Here is a 14,144-nt window from a genome sequence, read left to right as displayed (position 1 = left end):
AATCCTCAATCCTCAATCTTCAATCCTCAATACTCAATCTTCAATCCTCAATCCTCAATCCTCAATCCCCAATCCTCAGTCCTCAATCCTCAATCCTCTGTCCTCAATCCTCAATCCTCGTTCTTCAATCCTCAATACCCAATCCTCAATCTTAAATCCTCAATCCTCAATTCGCAATCCTCAATCCTCAATCCTCAGGCCTCAAGTATCAATACTCGACCCTCAGTCCTCGTCCTCAATCCACGACCTTCAATCGTCAATCCTCAATCTTCATTCATCAATATTCAACCTTTAATCCTCAATCCTCAACCCTCAATCCTCAATCATCATTCTTCAATCCTCAATACCCGATCCTCAGTCTTCAATCCTCAATCCTCAATCCTCAATCCTCAATCCTCAATCCTCAATCCTCAGTCCTCAAACCTCAATCCTGAATCCTCAATCCTGAATCCTCAAGCTTCAGCACTCAGTCCTCAGCAATCAGATGTCAATCCTCAATCCTCAATAGAATATCATCAATTCACAGTTTTCAATACTCAATACTCAATCTGCAATCTTCAAATCTCCATCCACAGACATCAATTCTCATCATTCAACCCTCAACACTCAGTCCCCAATCCTCAATATTCAATGCTCAATCCTCAATCCTCAATCCACAATCCTCAACCTTCAATCCTCAATACTCAATCTTCAACGCTCAATCCTCAATTCTCAATCTTCAATCCTCAATACTGAACCTTCAATCCTCAATCCTCAATCCTCAGTCCTCAACCCTCAATACTCACTCTTAATCTTCAATCCTCAGTACTCAATCTTCAATCCTCAATCCTCAATACCCAATCCTCAATCTTAAATCCTCAATCCTCAATTCGCAATCCTCAATCCTCAATCCTCAGGCCTCAAGTATCAATACTCAACCCTCAGCCCTCGTCCTCAATCCACGACCTTCAATCCTCAATCCTCAATCTTCATTCATCAATATTCAACCTTCAATCTTCAATCCTCAATCCTCAATATTCAACACACAACCCTCATACATCAATCCTCAATACTCAACCATCAATCCTCAATTCTCAATACTCAATAGAATATACTGAATTCTCATGGTTGAATACTCGTTCCAAAATATTCAATAATCAAATCGCAATCCTCAAACATCAATCCTCAACACTCAATCCTCAACACTCAGTCCTCTCTCTTCAATCCTCCATCCTCAATCCTCAATCCTCAAGCGTGAATCCTCAATCCTCGATCCTCAACCCTCAATCATCAGTCCTCAAACCTCAATCCTGAACCCTCAATCCTGAATCCTCAATCTTCAGCCCTCAGTCCTCAACTATCGGTGGTCAATCCTCAATCCTCAATACAATATCATGAACTCACAGTTTTCAATACTCAATACTCAACCTGCAATCTTCAAGTCTCTATCCACAAACATCAATTCACAACACTCAACCCTCAACACTCAGTCCCCAATCCTCAATATTCAAGCCTCAATCCTCAATCCTCAATCCACAATCCTCAACACTCAATCCTCAATACTCAATCTTGAATCCTCAATCCTCAATCCTCAATCCTCAATTCGCAATCCTCAATAGTCAATCTTCAATCCTCAATACTCAATATTCAATCCTCAATCCTCAATCCTCAATCCTCAATCCTCATTCTTCGATCCTCAATACCAAATCCTCAATCTTCAATCCTCAATGCTCAATCCTCAATTCTCAACCCTCAATCCTCTGTCCTTAGTCCTCAAACCTCAATCCTCAACCCTCAGCCCTCATCCTCAATCCTCAATCCTCAATCCTCAACCCTCAATCCTCAATCCTCAATGTTCAAACCTCAATACCCAATCCTCAGTCTTCAATCCTCAATCCTCAATCCTCAATCCTCAATCCTCAATCCTCAATCCTCAATCCTCAGTCCTCAGACCTCAATCCTGAATCCTCAATCCTGAATCCTCAATCTTCAGCCCTCAGTCCTCAACAATCAGTGGTCCATCCTCAATCCTCAATAGAATATCATGATTTCACAGTTTTCAATACTCAATACTCAACCTGCAATCTTCAAATCTCTATCCACAAACAACAATCCTCATCACTCAACCCTCAACACTCAGTCCCCAATCCTCAATATTCAAGCCTCAATCCTCAATCCTCAATCCACAATCCTCAACACTCAATCCTCAATACTCAATCTTGAATCCTCAATCCTCAATCCTCAATCCTCAATTCGCAATCCTCAATAGTCAATCTTCAATCCTCAATACTCAATATTCAATCCTCAATCCTCAATCCTCAATCCTCAATCCTCATCCTTCGATCCTCAATACCAAATCCTCAATCTTCAATCCTCAATGCTCAATCCTCAATTCTCAACCCTCAATCCTCTGTCCTTAGTCCTCAAACCTCAATCCTCAACCCTCAGCCCTCATCCTCAATCCTCAATCCTCAATCCTCAACCCTCAATCCTCAATCCTCAATGTTCAAACCTCAATACCCAATCCTCAGTCTTCAATCCTCAATCCTCAATCCTCAATCCTCAATCCTCAATCCTCAATCCTCAATCCTCAGTCCTCAGACCTCAATCCTGAATCCTCAATCCTGAATCCTCAATCTTCAGCCCTCAGTCCTCAACAATCAGTGGTCCATCCTCAATCCTCAATAGAATATAATGATTTCACAGTTTTCAATACTCAATACTCAACCTGCAATCTTCAAATCTCTATCCACAAACAACAATCCTCATCACTCAACCCTCAACACTCAGTCCCCAATCCTCAATATTCAAGCCTCAATCCTCAATCCACAATCCTCAACCTTCAATCCTCAATACTCGATCTTCAATCCTCAATCCCCAACCCTCAATCCTCAATTCGCAATCCTCAATAGTCGATCTTCAATCCTCAATACTCAATATTCAATCCTCAATCCTCAATCCTCAATCCTCAATCATCATTCTTCAATCCTCAATACCCTATCCTCAATCCTCAATCCTCAATCCTCAATCCTCAATACCCAATCCTCAATCTTCAATCCTCAATCCTCAATCCTCAATTCTCAATCCTCAGTCCTCAATCCTCAGACCTCAAACATAAATATTCAACCCTCAGTCCTCGTCCTCAATCCACAACCCGCAACCCTCAATCCTCAATCCTCAATCCTCAATCTTCAATCCTCAGTCCTGAATCCTCAATCCTCAATCCTCAATCCTCAATCCTCAATCCTCAATCCTCAATCTTCAATCCCCAATCCTCAATCCTCAATTCGCAATCCTCAATCCTCAATCCTCAGGCCTCAAGTATCGATACTCAACCCTCAGTCCTCGTCCTCAATCCACGACCTTCAATCCTCAATCCTCAATCTTCATTCATCAATATTCAATCTTCAATCCTCAATCCTCAATCCTCAATCCTCAATCCTCAATCCTCAATCCTCAATCCTCAATACCCGATCCTCAATCTTCAATCCTCAATCCTCAATCCTCAATCCTCAATCCTCAATCCTCAATCCTCAATCCTCAATCCTCAGTCCTCAAACCTCAATCCTGAATCGTCAAACCTGAATCCTCAACCTTCAGCCCTCAGTCCTCAACAATCAGTGGTCCATCCTCAATCCTCAATAGAATATCATGATTTCACAGTTTTCAATACTCAATACTCAACCTGCAATCTTCAAATCTCTATCCACAAACATCAATTCTCATCACTCAACCCTCAGCACTCAGTCCCCTATCCTCAATCTTCAATCCTCAATCCTCAATCCTCAATCCTCAATCCTCAATCCTCAATCTTCAATCCTCAATACTCAATCTTCAATCCTCGATCCTCAATCCTCAATCCTCAATCCTCAATCCTCAATCCTCAATCCTCTGTCCTCAATCCTCAATCCTCATTCTTCAATCCTCAATACCCAATCCTCAATCTTAAATCCTCAATCCTCAATTCGCAATCCTCAATCCTCAATCCTCAGGCCTCAAGTATCAATACTCGACCCTCAGTCCTCGTCCTCAATCCACGACCTTCAATCCTCAATCCTCAATCTTCATTCATCAATATTCAACCTTCAATCCTCAATCCTCAATCCTCAATCCTCAATCCTCAATCCTCAATGTTCAATCCTCAATACCCGATCCTCAGTCTTCAATCCTCAATCCTCAATCCTCAATCCTCAATCCTCAATCCTCAACCCTCAGTCCTCAAACCTCAATCCTGAATCCTCAATCCTGAATCCTCAATCTTCAGCCCTCAGTCCTCAACAATCAGTGGTCAATCCTCTATCCTCAATAGAATATCATGAATTCACAGTTTTCAATACTCAATACTCAACCTGCAATCTTCAGATCTCTATCCACAAACATCAATTCTCATCACTCAACCCTCAACACTCAGTCCCCAATCCTCAATATTCAAGCCCCAATCCTCAATATTCAAGCCTCAACCCTCAATCCTCAATCAACAATACTCAACCTTCAATCCTCAATACTCAATCTTCAATCCTCAATCCTCAATCCTCAATCCTGAATTCGCAATCCTCAATAGTCAATCTTCAACCCTCAATACTCAATATTCAATCCTCAATCCTCAATCCTCAATCCTCAATCCTCAATCCTCTTTCTTCGATCCTCAATACCCAATCCTCATTCTTCAATCCTCAATCCTCAATCCTCAATTCTCAATCCTCAATCCTCCGTCCTTAGTCCTCAAACCTCAATCCTCAACACTCAGCCCTCATCCTCAATCCTCAATACTCAATCCTCAATCCTCAATCTTCAATCCTCAATACTCAATCTTCAATCCTCAATTCTCAGTCCTCAAACCTCAATTCTGAATCATCAATCCTGAATCCTCAATCTTGAGTCCTCAGTCCTCAAGATTCAGTTGTCAATCCTCAATCCTCAATAGAATATCCTGAATTCACAGTTTTCAATACTCAATACTCAATCTGCAATATTCAAATCTCTATCCAGAAACATAAATTCTCATCACTCAACCCTCAACACTCAGTACTCAATGTTCAATCCTCATCCTCAATTCTCAATCCTCAATCCTCAGTCCTCAGTCCGCAAACCTCAATCCTCAACCCTCAGCCCTCATCCTCAATCCTCAATCCTCAATCCTCAATTCTCAATCTTCAATCCTCAATACTCAATCTTCAATCCTCAATGCTCAGTCCTCAAATTTCAATTCTGAATCCTCAATCCGGAACCCTCAATCTTCAGCCCTCAGTCCTCAAGAATCTGTTGTCAATCCTCAATCCTCAATAGAATATACTCAATTCACAGTTTTCAATACTCAATACTCAATCTGCAATCTTCAAATCTCTATCCACAAACATCAATTCTCATCACTCAACCCTCAACACTCAGTCCTCAATGTTCAACCCTCAATCCTCAATTCTCAATCTTCAATCCTCAATACTGAACCATCAATCCTCAATCCTCAATCCTCAGTCCTCAATCCTCAATCCTCACTCTTAATCTTCAATCCTCAGTACTCAATCTTCAATCCTCAATCCTCAATCCTCAATCCTCAATCCTCAATCGTCAATCTTCAATCCTCAATACTCAATCTTCAATCCTCAATCCTCAATCCTCAATTCTCAATCCTCAATCCTCAATCCTCAGTCCTCTCTCCTCAATCCTCAATCCTGAATCCTCAATCCTGAATCCTCAAGCTTCAGCACTCAGTCCTCAGCAATCAGATGTCAATCCTCAATCCTCAATAGAATATCATCAATTCACAGTTTTCAATACTCAATACTCAATCTGCAATCTTCAAATCTCCATCCACAAACATCAATTCTCATCATTCAACCCTCAACACTCAGTCCCCAATCCTCAATATTCAATGCTCAATCCTCAATCCTCAATCCACAATCCTCAACCTTCAATCCTCAATACTCAATCTTCAATGCTCAATCCTCAATTCTCAATCTTCAATCCTCAATACTGAACCTTCAATCCTCAATCCTCAATCCTCAGTCCTCAACCCTCAATACTCACTCTTTATCTTCAATCCTCAGTACTCAATCTTCAATCCTCAATCCTCAATCCTCAATCCTCAATCCTCAATCTTCAATCCTCAATACTCAATCTTCAATCCTCAATCCTCAATCCTCAATCCTCAATACTCAATCCTCAATCCTCAATCGTCAATCTTCAATCCTCAATCCTCTGCCCTCAATCCTCAATCCTCATTCTTCAATCCTCAATACCCAATCCTCAATCTTAAATCCTCAATCCTCAATTCGCAATCCTCAATCCTCAATCCTCAGGCCTCAAGTATCAATACTCAACCCTCAGTCCTCGTCCTCAATGCACGACCTTCAATCCTCAATCCTCAATCTTCATTCATCAATATTCAACCTTCAATCCTCAATTCTCAATCCTCAATCCTCAATCCTCAATCCTCAATATTCAACACACAACCCTCATACATCAATCCTCAATACTCAACCATCAATCCTCAATTCTCAATACTCAATAGAATATACTGAATTCTCATGGTTGAATACTCATTCCAAAATATTCAATAATCAAATCTCAATCCTCAAACATCAATCCTCAACACTCAATCCTCAACACTCAGTCCTCTCTCTTCAATCCTCCATCCTCAATCCTCAATCCTCAAGCGTGAATCCTCAATCCTCGATCCTCAACCCTCAATCCTCAGTCCTCAAACCTCAATCCTGAATCCTCAATCCTGAATCCTCATTCTTCAGCCCTCAGTCCTCAACAGTCGGTGGTCAATCCTCAATCCTCAATACAATATCATGAACTCACAGTTTTCAATACTCAATACTCAACCTGCAATCTTCAAATCTCTATCCACAAACATCAATCCTCATCACTCAACACTCAACACTCAGTCCCCAATCCTCAATATTCAAGCCTCAATCCTCAACCCTCAATCCTCAATCCTCAATGTTCAAACCTCAATACCCAATCCTCAGTCTTCAATCCTCAATCCTCAATCCTCAATCCTCAATCCTCAATCCTCAATCCTCAATTCGCAATCCTCAATAGTCAATCTTCAATCCTCAATACTCAATATTCAATCCTCAATCCTCAATCCTCAATCTTCAATCCTCATTCTTCGATCCTCAATACCAAATCCTCAATCTTCAATCCTCAATGCTCAATCCTCAATTCTCAACCCTCAATCCTCTGTCCTTAGTCCTCAAACCTCAATCCTCAACCCTCAGCCCTCATCCTCAATCCTCAATCCTCAATCCTCAACCCTCAATCCTCAATCCTCAATGTTCAAACCTCAATACCCAATCCTCAGTCTTCAATCCTCAATCCTCAATCCTCAATCCTCAATCCTCAATCCTCAATCCTCAATCCTCAGTCCTCAGACCTCAATCCTGAATCCTCAATCCTGAATCCTCAATCTTCAGCCCTCAGTCCTCAACAATCAGTGGTCCATCCTGAATCCTCAATAGAATATCATGATTTCACAGTTTTCAATACTCAATACTCAACCTGCAATCTTCAAATCTCTATCCACAAACATCAATCCTCATCACTCAACCCTCAACACTCAGTCCCCAATCCTCAATATTCAATGCTCAATCCTCAATCCTCAATCCACAATCCTCAACCTTCAATCCTCAATACTCAACCTTCAATTCTCAATCCTCAATCCTCAATCCTCAATCCTCAATCCTCAATCTTCAATCCTCAATACTCAATCTTCAATCCTCAATCCTCAATCCTCAATCCTCAATCCTCAGTCCTCAATCCTCAATCCTCTGTCCTCAATCCTCAATCCTCATTCTTCAATCCTCAATACCCAATCCTCAATCTTAAATCCTCAATCCTCAATTCGCAATCCTCAATCCTCAATCCTCAGGCCTCAAGTATCAATACTCGACCCTCAGCCCTCATCCTCAATCCTCAATCCTCAATCCTCAATTCTCAATCTTCAATCCTCAATACTCAATCTTCAATCCTCAATGCTCAGTCCTCAAATTTCAATTCTGAATCCTCAATCCGGAACCCTCAATCTTCAGCCCTCAGTCCTCAACAATCTGTTGTCAATCCTCAATCCTCAATAGAATATACTCAATTCACAGTTTTCAGTACTCAATACTCAATCTGCAATCTTCAAATTTCTATCCACAAACATCAATTCTCATCACTCAACCTTCAACACTCAGTCCTCAATGTTCAACACTCAATCCTCAATTCTCAATCTTCAATCCTCAATACTGAACCTTCAATCCTCAATCCTCAATCCTCAGTCCTCAATCCTCAATCCTCACTCTTAATCTTCAATCCTCAGTACTCAATCTTCAATCCTCAATCCTCAATCCTCAATCCTCAATCCTCAACCTTCAATCCTCAATACTCAATCTTCAATCCTCAATCCTCAATCCTCAATCCTGAATCCTCAATCCTCAATCTTAATCTTCAATCCTCAGTACTCAATCTTCAATCCTCAATCCTCAATCCTCAATCTTCAATCCTCAATACTCAATCTTCAATCCTCAATGCTCAGTCCTCAAATTTCAATTCTGAATCCTCAATCCGGAACCCTCAACCTTCAGTCATCAGTCCTCAACAATCAGTTGTCAGTCCTCAATCCTCAATAGAATATACTCATTTCACAGTTTTCAATACTCAATACTCAATCTGCAATCTTCAAATTTCTATCCACAAACATCAATTCTCATCACTCAACCCTCAACACTCAGTCCTCAATGTTCAATCCTCAATCCTGAATACTCAATCTTCAATCCTCAATACTGAACCTTCAATCCTCAATCCTCCATCCTCAGTCCTCAATCCTCAATCCTCAATCTTTATCTTCAATCCTCAGTACTCAATCTTCAATCCTCAATCCTCAATCCTCAATCCTCAATCCTCAATCTTCAATCCTCAATACTCAATCTTCAATCCTCAATCCTCAATCCTCAATCCTCAATCCTCAATCCTCAATCCTCAATCTTAATCTTCAATCCTCAATCATCAATCCTCAATCCTCAATCTTTAATCCTCAATACTCAATCTTCAATCATCAATCCTCAATCCACAATCCTCAATCCTCAATCCTCAATCCTCAATCGTCAATCTTCAATCCTCAATACTCAATCTTCAATCCTCAATCCTCTGTCCTCAATCCTCAATCCTCATTCTTCAATCCTCAATACCCAATCCTCAATCTTCAATCCTCAATCCTAGATTCTCAATTCTCAATCCTCAATCCTCAGACCTCAGACATCAATATTCAACACTCAGTCCTCGTCCTCAATCCACAACCCTCAATCCTCAACCCTCAATCTTTAATCATCAATATTCAATCTTCAATCCTCAATCCTCGATCCTCAATCCTCAATCCTCAATCCTCAATCCTCAATCCCCAATCCTCAATCCTCAATCCTCAGTCCTCAAACCTCAATCCTGAATCCTCAATCCTGAATCCTCAATCTTCAGCCCTCAGTCCTCAACAATCAGTGGTCCATCCTCAATCCTCAATGGAATATCATGATTTCACAGTTTTCAATACTCAATACTCAACCTGCAATCTTCTAATCTCTATCCACAAGCATCAATGCTCATCACTCAACCCTCTACACTCAGTCCCCAATCCTCAATATTCAAGCCTCAATCCTCAATCCTCAATCCACAATCCTCAACCGTCAATCCTCAATACTCAATCTTCAATCCTCAATCCCCAACACTCAATCCTCAATTCGCAATCCTCAATAGTCGATCTTCAATCCTCAATAATCAATATTCAATCCGCAATCCTCAATCCATAATCCTCAATCATCATTCTTCAATCCTCAATACCCTATCCTCAATCTTCAATCCTCAACCCTCAATCCTCAATACCCAATCCTCAATCTTCAATCCTCAATCCTCAATCCTTAATTCTCAATCCTCAATCCTCAATCCTCAGACCTCAATCATAAATATTCAACCCCCAGTCCTCGTTCTCAATCCACAACCCTCAATCCTCAATCCTCAATCCTCATGCATCAATATTCAGCCTTCAATCCTCAATCCTCAATCCTCACTCCTCAATCCTGAATGTTCAATCCTCAACAGCCAATCCTCAATCTTCAATCCTCAATCCTCAATCCTCAATTCTCAATCCCCAATCCTCAATCCTCAGTCCTCTCTCCTAAAACCTCAATCCTGAATCCTCAATACTGAATCCTCAACCTTCAGCCCTCAGTCCTCAACAATCAGTTGTCAATCCTCAATCCTCAATAGAATATCATCAATTCACTGTTTTCAATACTCAATACTAAATCTGCAATCTTCAAATCTCTATCCATAAACATCAATTCTCATCATTCAACCCTCAACACTCAGTCCCCAATCCTCAATCTTCAATCCTCAATCCTCAATCCTCAATCCTCAATCCTCAATCTTCAATCCTCAATCCTCATTCTTCAATCCTCAATACCCAATCCTCAATCTTAAATCCTCAATCCTCAATTCGCAATCCTCAATCCTCAATCCTCAGGCCTCAAGTATCAATACTCGACCCTCAGTCCTCGTCCTCAATCCACGACCTTCAATCCTCAATCCTCAATCTTCATTCATCAATATTCAACCTTCAATCCTCAATCCTCAATCCTCAATCCTCAATCCTCAATCCTCAATGTTCAATCCTCAATACCCGATCCTCAGTCTTCAATCCTCAATCCTCAATCCTCAATCCTCAATCCTCAATCCTCAACCCTCAGTCCTCAAACCTCAATCCTGAATCCTCAATCCTGAATCCTCAATCTTCAGCCCTCAGTCCTCAACAATCAGTGGTCAATCCTCTATCCTCAATAGAATATCATGAATTCACAGTTTTCAATACTCAATACTCAACCTGCAATCTTCAGATCTCTATCCACAAACATCAATTCTCATCACTCAACCCTCAACACTCAGTCCCCAATCCTCAATATTCAAGCCCCAATCCTCAATATTCAAGCCTCAACCCTCAATCCTCAATCAACAATACTCAACCTTCAATCCTCAATACTCAATCTTCAATCCTCAATCCTCAATCCTCAATCCTGAATTCGCAATCCTCAATAGTCAATCTTCAACCCTCAATACTCAATATTCAATCCTCAATCCTCAATCCTCAATCCTCAATCCTCAATCCTCTTTCTTCGATCCTCAATACCCAATCCTCATTCTTCAATCCTCAATCCTCAATCCTCAATTCTCAATCCTCAATCCTCCGTCCTTAGTCCTCAAACCTCAATCCTCAACACTCAGCCCTCATCCTCAATCCTCAGTACTCAATCCTCAATCCTCAATCTTCAATCCTCAATACTCAATCTTCAATCCTCAATTCTCAGTCCTCAAACCTCAATTCTGAATCATCAATCCTGAATCCTCAATCTTGAGTCCTCAGTCCTCAAGATTCAGTTGTCAATCCTCAATCCTCAATAGAATATCCTGAATTCACAGTTTTCAATACTCAATACTCAATCTGCAATATTCAAATCTCTATCCAGAAACATAAATTCTCATCACTCAACCCTCAACACTCAGTACTCAATGTTCAATCCTCATCCTCAATTCTCAATCCTCAATCCTCAGTCCTCAGTCCGCAAACCTCAATCCTCAACCCTCAGCCCTCATCCTCAATCCTCAATCCTCAATCCTCAATTCTCAATCTTCAATCCTCAATACTCAATCTTCAATCCTCAATGCTCAGTCCTCAAATTTCAATTCTGAATCCTCAATCCGGAACCCTCAATCTTCAGCCCTCAGTCCTCAAGAATCTGTTGTCAATCCTCAATCCTCAATAGAATATACTCAATTCACAGTTTTCAATACTCAATACTCAATCTGCAATCTTCAAATCTCTATCCACAAACATCAATTCTCATCACTCAACCCTCAACACTCAGTCCTCAATGTTCAACCCTCAATCCTCAATTCTCAATCTTCAATCCTCAATACTGAACCTTCAATCCTCAATCCTCAATCCTCAGTCCTCAATCCTCAATCCTCACTCTTAATCTTCAATCCTCAGTACTCAATCTTCAATCCTCAATCCTCAATCCTCAATCCTCAATCCTCAATCGTCAATCTTCAATCCTCAATACTCAATCTTCAATCCTCAATCCTCAATCCTCAATTCTCAATCCTCAATCCTCAATCCTCAGTCCTCTCTCCTCAATCCTCAATCCTGAATCCTCAATCCTGAATCCTCAAGCTTCAGCACTCAGTCCTCAGCAATCAGATGTCAATCCTCAATCCTCAATAGAATATCATCAATTCACAGTTTTCAATACTCAATACTCAATCTGCAATCTTCAAATCTCCATCCACAAACATCAATTCTCATCATTCAACCCTCAACACTCAGTCCCCAATCCTCAATATTCAATGCTCAATCCTCAATCCTCAATCCACAATCCTCAACCTTCAATCCTCAATACTCAATCTTCAATGCTCAATCCTCAATTCTCAATCTTCAATCCTCAATACTGAACCTTCAATCCTCAATCCTCAATCCTCAGTCCTCAACCCTCAATACTCACTCTTTATCTTCAATCCTCAGTACTCAATCTTCAATCCTCAATCCTCAATCCTCAATCCTCAATCCTCAATCTTCAATCCTCAATACTCAATCTTCAATCCTCAATCCTCAATCCTCAATCCTCAATACTCAATCCTCAATCCTCAATCGTCAATCTTCAATCCTCAATCCTCTGCCCTCAATCCTCAATCCTCATTCTTCAATCCTCAATACCCAATCCTCAATCTTAAATCCTCAATCCTCAATTCGCAATCCTCAATCCTCAATCCTCAGGCCTCAAGTATCAATACTCAACCCTCAGTCCTCGTCCTCAATGCACGACCTTCAATCCTCAATCCTCAATCTTCATTCATCAATATTCAACCTTCAATCCTCAATTCTCAATCCTCAATCCTCAATCCTCAATCCTCAATATTCAACACACAACCCTCATACATCAATCCTCAATACTCAACCATCAATCCTCAATTCTCAATACTCAATAGAATATACTGAATTCTCATGGTTGAATACTCATTCCAAAATATTCAATAATCAAATCTCAATCCTCAAACATCAATCCTCAACACTCAATCCTCAACACTCAGTCCTCTCTCTTCAATCCTCCATCCTCAATCCTCAATCCTCAAGCGTGAATCCTCAATCCTCGATCCTCAACCCTCAATCCTCAGTCCTCAAACCTCAATCCTGAATCCTCAATCCTGAATCCTCATTCTTCAGCCCTCAGTCCTCAACAGTCGGTGGTCAATCCTCAATCCTCAATACAATATCATGAACTCACAGTTTTCAATACTCAATACTCAACCTGCAATCTTCAAATCTCTATCCACAAACATCAATCCTCATCACTCAACACTCAACACTCAGTCCCCAATCCTCAATATTCAAGCCTCAATCCTCAACCCTCAATCCTCAATCCTCAATGTTCAAACCTCAATACCCAATCCTCAGTCTTCAATCCTCAATCCTCAATCCTCAATCCTCAATCCTCAATCCTCAATCCTCAATTCGCAATCCTCAATAGTCAATCTTCAATCCTCAATACTCAATATTCAATCCTCAATCCTCAATCCTCAATCTTCAATCCTCATTCTTCGATCCTCAATACCAAATCCTCAATCTTCAATCCTCAATGCTCAATCCTCAATTCTCAACCCTCAATCCTCTGTCCTTAGTCCTCAAACCTCAATCCTCAACCCTCAGCCCTCATCCTCAATCCTCAATCCTCAATCCTCAACCCTCAATCCTCAATCCTCAATGTTCAAACCTCAATACCCAATCCTCAGTCTTCAATCCTCAATCCTCAATCCTCAATCCTCAATCCTCAATCCTCAATCCTCAATCCTCAGTCCTCAGACCTCAATCCTGAATCCTCAATCCTGAATCCTCAATCTTCAGCCCTCAGTCCTCAACAATCAGTGGTCCATCCTGAATCCTCAATAGAATATCATGATTTCACAGTTTTCAATACTCAATACTCAACCTGCAATCTTCAAATCTCTATCCACAAACATCAATCCTCATCACTCAACCCTCAACACTCAGTCCCCAATCCTCAATATTCAATGCTCAATCCTCAATCCTCAATCCACAATCCTCAACCTTCAATCCTCAATACTCAACCTTCAATTCT

Source organism: Calliopsis andreniformis, unplaced genomic scaffold (assembly GCF_051401765.1).
Source record: "Calliopsis andreniformis isolate RMS-2024a unplaced genomic scaffold, iyCalAndr_principal scaffold0030, whole genome shotgun sequence".
NCBI lineage: Eukaryota > Metazoa > Arthropoda > Insecta > Hymenoptera > Andrenidae > Calliopsis > Calliopsis andreniformis.
Note: the sequence above shows the minus strand (reverse complement) of the source record.